The sequence below is a fragment of the Benincasa hispida genome, chromosome 9 (assembly GCF_027475165.1).
Source record: "Benincasa hispida cultivar pf3 chromosome 9, pf3_genome.v1.1, whole genome shotgun sequence".
In the NCBI taxonomy this organism is placed as follows: Eukaryota; Viridiplantae; Streptophyta; class Magnoliopsida; order Cucurbitales; family Cucurbitaceae; genus Benincasa; species Benincasa hispida.
This window is the reverse complement of record NC_143486.1, coordinates 52,154,024-52,160,899: the sequence shown is the minus strand read 5'-3', so window position 1 is coordinate 52,160,899 and position 6,876 is coordinate 52,154,024. Positions and strand designations below refer to the sequence as shown.

Genomic DNA, 6,876 nt, shown 5'->3' with positions numbered 1-6,876 from the left:
ATTGTACGTGTAAGTGTCATTCATCTCGCTCTGCAAAACCATCGTCCATCTACTGCCATAATCGAAGTTCTCTACTGGGTTAGTGAATTTAATTTTTGTCTTCCATGTTGTGTTGTGTCTGTTTAGGTTGGTCTCGTTTGATCGATCATCACGTTCATAACTGGTTTTGCGTCTGTCTTTTATTTTGGGTACCGATGTGTTCTGCATTGGTTGAGGACGAAGAAGATATAGTTAGATGACAAGTCAGTGGACGAGTATTGTGAGAGCGAGATGGGATAAAGCGAGATGGGCTAGCGCGAGACGACCGAAAGCGAGATGGGCTAGAGCGAGATGAGCGAAAGTGAGATGGGCGAGAGTGAGATGAGCGAAAGCGAGATGGGCAAGAGCGAGATGTGCGAGAGCGAGATGTGCAAGAGCGAGATGTGCGAGAGTGAGACTAGCAAGAGATAGCGTGAGCGAGATTAGCGAGAGCGAGATCAGCGAGAGACAAAGAGAGTGAGATTAGCAAGAGATAGCGAGAGCTAGCGAGATTAGCGAGATTAGCGAGACTTTTATAGTATATTTTGTTAGTGATTTTTTAATACAAACTCGTTAACTGATAAATTGAATGTTCATACAATGCAAAAGTAATTTAAGATGTCAAAATCTTTGAAATTTTTTGAAGTTGATAGGTTTCTCGGGCAAGTAACTTGCCTGGCCCATGTTTCCAATGGCAACAAGATTGTAAAGCAAAAGCTTACCGAAAGGCAGTTAGAGATGTTCAAGAAAATAGTTGTTGGTCACTTTCTAGACATTGAACTTGTATTCAACAGCCCTCTAATCCACCATATGTTATTGAGGGAAGTGAAGAAGTCAAGAATGGGCTCAATTAGTTTCTTTGTCAGAGAAAAGGTCATCACATTTTTTAAGGACGACTTTTTGTTGATCACTGGTTTATGGCAGTCTCCTACGCGAGTTAGACGGAGTGAGAAGTCCTTAAAAAACTTTTTACCAGGTACTTTGATAGTCGGTTGACCTTAGACGCATTCCATTTACATTTTCTTGAAGAAGAATACAAAAAATTGGTATTTGAAAATGATGATGATGCTGTGAAAATTACCCTAGTATATTACACAAAGGTTGCAATGATGGGTAAAAACAAGCAAAAGAATGATGTAGATCGTATTCTATTTGACGATGTTGAGGACATAGACTACTACAACAATCTTGATTGAGGCATAATTATTTGGCAGAGGACACTCGAAGCCCTAAAGACCGCACTTAAAGACAAGGTTGGTTTATACAAGGAGAAGATGAGGGGAAATAAAAATTATGTTGTGAAGTACTCACTCCGTGGATTTTCCCAAGCATTCCAGGTAGATGTTCCTTAACTTAACTTTATCTTTGGTTTAACATTAACATAGTTATAAATTTGAGTTGTTTGGATTTAGATGTGGACGTACGAGATCCTTTCGTTAATAGCAGGAAACGTTGCCACTTGAAAGATCAAGGTAGCCATTCCTCGTATATTACGGTGGTCATGCTCCCACTCGGTGTCATTCAAAACACTCGAGAGAGACATTTTTTAGTCTAAAAATGTAAGTGTAATCTATGTAGCCACAGTATGTTTATTTAGTAGTTAAATGTACACTAACCATCTTACTGGATTCCTTAATGCAGACAAAAGTCAAAGAAGGTCTTGTTATGTCCGATGCTGAGAAGGAGTTTTGGGACACCCCAATTGATAGACGAGCCGTAAGACAAGCACACTCTGACACCGAGAGTTCAGGGAGCTCTAGTAGTTCAAATAGTGACAGTAGTTCAGATAATAATAGTTCAGAAGGTGGGGAAGGTGAACAGTAGGTTAATTCAGAAGGTGGAGCGAAGGATGGCGAATCTGATGGGGACCAAAACATCCAGCCTACTTACACTCCCAATGAGGATATATTTCATAATGTGCTGGTGCTTGGTGACGTATGTCCTGAGTCTGAGGAGGAGTGTTTTGTCCCGGAGAATTCCATTCATAGGGAGGGAGGCAATGTTGATCCTGGTGTATATGCGTACCTGCGGAGCATTGACAAGTCAATATTGAGCTTGGATGCCTGTGTATCGAACCTAGAGACGAACGTGATAGACATGAAAGTATAATTGTCAACTATTTTGTCTTTATTACAGTCTATGAAAGGTTCCATGATGTTTGAGGCAACGAGGTCTCCCACTCCACAGACAGGCCATGATGCCACTATGTCCCCCATCCCGACTGTACGTAGGTCACCTACCCCACTTCCACCTAAGTCACCTACCCCACCTGTACGTAAGTCACCTACCCCACCTCCACCTAGGTCACCTACACCACCTCCACCTAAGTCATCTACCCCACCTCCACCTAAGTCACTAATCCCACCTCTACCTTCATCTGTACAACTTGATATCACGACCTCCTCTAACACCCTACATCTCAATTCACAGGTATGATCATTATGTGATTCGAAAATTCTTTCTTCATATTTATTATTCAACATGTTCAGCATTTTGTTATATTTTTGTAGGTTATGGGTGAGAGTAGAAAAAAAACACGTAAGAGGAAGGCCATTGATAAGTACACACCTCTTGTTGAACCAAAAAAGAAAATAACAAAAGAGAAGGAAGTTAAGGTTCAACTTCCTTTGGATCGTCCAAATATTAAGTACTCTCTCCCTAGGGTACCTACGATATAGTTTAAAGCGACGATCCAATACTCCTTGGAGCATGAGGTTCCAGCGGCTATATTGAAGGAAATGGTGAACTGGATTGCCGATAAAAATACGGACAATGAGGTTCGAGAAAATGCAGTTCGGCCATTATCCAAAACCTTTTTCCACGAGTTGACTGAACCAAGTTCATGGGTTGAGTGTGACATAAATTACGATCCTTGTCCTTTTTACCAAGTACATACAGTTATAAACCCTCTCCTAACGTATATCTTGTTCTGGATGCAGACCCTAAATATCCTTTTTGAGTTCATGAACGATAAATTCTATAGGCGACCAGACATGTGTATGGCTCGTTTCACCATCCTGCCAATTGGAATAATGGTAACCATTTACTGCACTTTTGAATAGGAATACGTTGGTTGACTATTATGTGTTTTAATGTTCTTTTCGTTGTGTAGAGTCACCTAAATTCTCGAGATGGGGTCTACAAACATATTAAGAACAAGTCGACCTTGGATGCTGCCATAGCATGGGCAGATGAGACGTTACCGGAATATGTTATGGGTAAATTTGATGTCAAGTGGTCAGATGTGGACTTCGTATACACGACAACAAACATTGATCAGCATTGGATGTTGATAGCATTCGATCTAAATAGAGGTCGGTTGTTCGTATTTGATTCACTATCGTCCATGACATCGAAGAAGAAGCTGGAGTCTTTCCTTGAACCTTTGACTTACACCCTACCATTGCTTCTTCACTACTGTGACCTGAAATGTTCAAAGCCGGACATCGAAACGTCTCATTGGAAGATATCCCGACCTACCTCTACGAATACACAACACGGGTCGTTAGATTGTGGAATATTTGTTGTAAAATTCTTAAAACATTTAGTGACTGGTAGTGCCCCATCTGTAATAACTCAAGATAAGATGACTGACTATAAGATGCAATTGGCAGGTCAATTGTGGACAAACACTCCATATTATTGACGTACATGTATATTATGTATATTATTGATGAAATTTTACTAACATGTTATTTAAATTGTTAGTGTAGAACTACCATGAATATAGAAGATTCATTCGTGAATAGCCAACAAGTTAAATTAAACTTAGATAAGCGACTTATCTGAAGGGATTCATGAATAGACAAACTAGACGATCATTTATAGTCTCTACACGATCGCTTATAGATTACAACACGATCGCTTACTAACTACTACACGATCACAGGGCTCCGCTACACAATCTCTTAGAAGAAGTAAACAATAATCATTAATTACACTTATAAAAGGGAGAGCGAGATATGCGAGAGCGAGATTCGCGAGAGCGAGATTAGTGAGAGCGAGATGCGCGAGAGTGAGATTAGCGAGAGCGAGATACGCAAGAGCGAGATGTTTCCAGAATGGTTCACGAATAGCCAACAATTGAATTATACTTACAAAAGGGAGAGCGAGATATCTGAAGAGATTCATGAATAGAAAAACTCTAGTAATCAAACTTATAAGCGAGACATTTTAAAAGGGATTACAAGCGATAGCGAGATTAGCGAGAGCGAGATTCGCGAGAGCGAGATGTTTCCCGAATGGTTCATGAATAGCCATTAATATTTGAAGAGATTTGTGAATAGACAAGTGGCACATAAAAAATTACAGTTTTGAGGATTAAAGTGGCACATAGAATGTTACAGTTTTGAGGATTCGTGAATAGACAAGTGGCACATAGACAATTACATAGACAACCACAATCGATCGACATTTGAATCATTTGTATTAGAATCAATAGGTCGCTCGATCATCAGCGGTTCACTACAATTTTGCTGATTATTCCCGTAATTCCCACACCTACCACATTTTATTTGTCTGCGTTGTTCTCCTCTTGATGGTATTCTTTGTACTCTTCGTCGCCCGACCTGTACCATTTTTCTAGGAGGTGCAATATGCTTTTCCACATATCCTGGAGGTCTCTTCCATTCAGATATGTGACCAAGTGGATTTACAGGCTCTGCATAAGCAGCCATGAGGGAGTCAACGCTATATACACAAACCATGGATGAGGATGTTTTGTTCTCGCGCAGCCACAATCGCATGCGAACATGGGATACCGAGTGAGTCAAATTTCTTGCATGTGCATTCCTTTGTATGGAGGTTCACAATACCGTCCAATCGATTGTCTCACACATGAATCTTATAACAATCAATCGGCTCAACTCGATATCGTCTGCCTTTGTCACACTCAGTTGTTAATCGATTTTCACAGTAGTCCGACTGTGATGTCGTTTGAGATGCCCAATAATTTCTCCATTCATAAAACCATGACTGGATGAGGCCTCGAACGTGTTCCAACAAGCACATTATGGGCAACTGTCGATATTCTTTGGTCAATGAATTGAAACACTCTACACTATTGGATGTCATATTATCGTATCTTCGTTCTATTTAGTAAACACACGCCCACCTTTCAAGACCAATATCCTCCAAATATTTTGATACTGTACCATTTCGAAAAGTACGTAGTTAGTCCCAGTGTGCTTGGAACTCTGACATGCGAAATGCCCTGGTTGCATCCTTGAACATCCTAACAATTGTGTTGTCCTTAAAGTTTGAAAGAATATTATTTTCTAGGTGGTAGGTGCACAATCCATGAAATGTTGTGGGAAAAACTGCACGAATGGCATTGCCAATAGATACCGCTCGATCGGACACAAACACCAAGTTAGAGGATTCTCCAATGGCACACTTCAAGTTCGACATAAACCACTTCCAAGCTCGATCAGTTTCATTGTCCACTATGGCATATGCTAGTGGGTAAACTTGGTTGTTGCCATCCATGGAGACGCCGACCAACATGGTCCCTTTGTATTTTCCTTTCAGATGCGATCCATCAACAATTATCACAGGCCGACAACTTGAAAAACCTCTAATACAAGGTCCTAATGCGATAAACATGTACTTGAAATGGACATCACTTTCAAGTTCGATTTCAAACCTTGTACCTGGATTCTCCATCTTTAACGTTTCACCATATGCATGTAGAACAGCGTATGACTCTTCTGGAGTACCCCTGGCGAGAGCATAAGCGGTTTCCCTTGTACGCCATGTCTTATCATAACTTATGTTTATGCCGTACTCTTTCCTCATAACCTCGACGTTGTGATGAGGTTTATAAACACATTCTATGCCTGTAAACTTGTCTTTGATTAGTTCACCAACAACCGTTGTCGTTGCTTGTCTATGGTCATGATTTAAAATTTCAATAAAACATGTTTGTGACCGCATATACTTCGTGATCTTAAATATGTCATACCCTGGAATTTTAATCACACGAAGGCTCCACTTATAATTATCCTCTATACATTTAACAGTAAACAAAGACTTAGTTGACTTCCTTACCTTATATTCAAAATTATTGTTTATGCACAGATAAACAATCTCATTTTTAAATCACTCTTACTCAAAAAAATTTGATCAACTTCAACATCTGTCTCGGATGAAGAGGTGCCAAGCATAATCAATTCTCTCTACGTCATGAAGACATGGAATTCATTTCTCTTGATCTCTCAGTAACAGCCATTACAGGTCTATGCACCTTTAAAGGACCACAGTCCATAGAATTTAATCCTACTGATCTTTCATTATCGACCATGAAAGGATCACGCTCTTCTGAAGGACCACAATCCAAAAAATTCAAGCCTGCTGATCTCTCATTACCAGGCACAAGTCTGTTACATTGAGTTTCTCTTTCCAAGTCCACTGCACAAATGTTGTCATTGTCTATTGATAATGTTGATGGTTGAGTGTTCATAGACAATGGAATATCACCCTCTTCTTAATTAAGCTCATATGATGCCTCGTATTGTCTGTCTACACCTATACCATCATCATTCATATTCACATTTTCATCGTGGTATGATTTTAGTGTTACATATAGTTGAACTGTAGAAAGATCATCCCGGCAAAGAAGGAAGTAAACATCACCATCATTTCATATGTACTGTGAGGGACTTCAAAGTCAAGCTTATATTTAACTCTCATAATAACATCAAACTCTGAGCAACTTACATTTGCAATCCTGTAAATATGAGCTTTAAGTTCTTCATACTTCAAGGTAATAAGCACAACTTTTCCTGTTAGCTCGCCTCCAACATACAAATTTTGGTTCTCATCCCAATGACCTTCGTATCGAATTAGTACACACTTTCA

At 39.8% G+C, this 6,876-nt stretch overlaps 1 pseudogene; it reads right to left on the bottom strand.

Moving 5' to 3' along the window:
* Positions 1–4,403: 4,403 nt before the first annotated feature.
* LOC120084770 (uncharacterized) lies at positions 4,404–6,182 on the bottom strand (annotated as a pseudogene).
* Positions 6,183–6,876: the final 694 nt, after the last annotated feature.